Raw genomic sequence first — 1,739 nt, forward strand, 5'->3', positions numbered from 1 at the left:
AGGTTGTGTTTGGTTGAGCTGCAGATTCTGAAAAAGCTGTTGTGGAAAAGCTGGAAGCTGAAAAGTTGGGGTACCCCCAGCTTTGAAATTTACACTAGGGAGAAGCTACAGATTCTCAAAAGCTGCTTTGAAAATTTACCCCTTTGGTTAGCTTTTGGCTTTTCAAAGCAGAAGTTGGTAAAAAAAAGCTGAACCAAACGCAGCCTAAGTCTCTCTAAAATACTAGTAATCACTGCAGGGCCCCCTGGCCCCAACATACCTCCGCTACTGATTCTTTGTGCAGCTTTCAAAGCTAGTAAAAGTTCCAGTCCACATAGGCCAAGCGTGGCATGTATTTTAACAAGGGAAACAATTTTTTGTGATTACTAGTGTTTTCCCCTTTATTTCACAGGTTTGACGACGATCTCATGTGTTGCTGCACCTGTTCGGAAATGCATTTTAGCGTACTCGTACCTCTCCATGCATGATGTCTGATTTTCTGTTAATGTTATAAGGTTCGCTCATTCTGTTTTGGTTTTCTGTTAATGTTATAAGTGCAACTCTTGCTTCTACAATGTTGTCTTGTTCTGCATCTATGGCGTGCACCATGATCATGTACCAGCACCAATGTGTTCACAGTTTATAATCGGTTTCTCATGCTTATCTTTTGGATCTTATGGATGTATTACCAAACAAGTGGCTTGGAAACGCCGAACACTGAGCTATCATTTTCTGTGTGCAGTTTTTTCGAGCACACCTTGCATGTCATATAGCACCGGTCGTCTTCTGTTGACACTATTTCAGTTATCTAGATTTTTATCACATAAAATTTATCATGTATAGAGCAACAACATATTAAACATCTTTTCAGTCTATAGTACTATTTTTGTTCACACGCTAATTAACATCATGTCTGATGGATCCAGGTCAGCTAGCCCTGCAGTGGTTGCTTCAGTGGATTTTGACCGACTCAGTCCTGATTGCTACATCTCAATCTCATGAGGCATGCCCCTGGTGCTGAATGATCAATATTTCTCATCAGTGAATCAATTGCAGCTTGGCGGAAAAGTAAACATAGTTATTTCTGGTAAGTGATTTCTTTTTTACTTATCTAAAATTGCTTGCACCTCTGGGACATTAATATTAATGTGGCACCTAGTGCCCATTGTAGACTTAAATGCTAGCATGCCATGTATGATTAGAACCTGGTGTTATTGCTGAACCGTTCTTGCATATATTAGCCACATACCTGAGTACTGATCCACAAAGACTGCGATAAAGATAACCACAATTGGCTCATGTTTAGATTGCTGGAGCACTCTAGTGGCATATATTAGCCATATCGTTGTATGATTAGAATATGGTCAAGTATCGCTCAAACATGTTATATACCTGTAGAGCTTCTTCATATACAGCTCTCTTATCGCAACCAAGGGATCTATTTTCCACGCTTGGATGGCTTTGCATGCCAAAGCCATTGAAAACTGACTAGTATTTTTCCCCTTTACTTCGCAAGTTCTACGACAATCTCGTGTGTTGCAGCACCTATTCGGAAATGCGTTTTAACGTACTAGTACCTCCATGCATGTTCTTCGGTTTGCTGATGATGTCTGGTTTGCTGATGGGTTAAGGTATTTTTCACTTGCAGGTTGGTCACATTGGGCCGGGGGGCTACGTCATCATACAACTGAGTTGCTACAGCTGTTTAGCATGGAGAAAGCTCACTTGATAAAACATATGGAACTATAATTAACGTGAAA

The sequence above is a fragment of the Triticum aestivum genome, chromosome 1A, assembly GCF_018294505.1.
Source record: "Triticum aestivum cultivar Chinese Spring chromosome 1A, IWGSC CS RefSeq v2.1, whole genome shotgun sequence".
In the NCBI taxonomy this organism is placed as follows: domain Eukaryota; kingdom Viridiplantae; phylum Streptophyta; class Magnoliopsida; order Poales; family Poaceae; genus Triticum; species Triticum aestivum.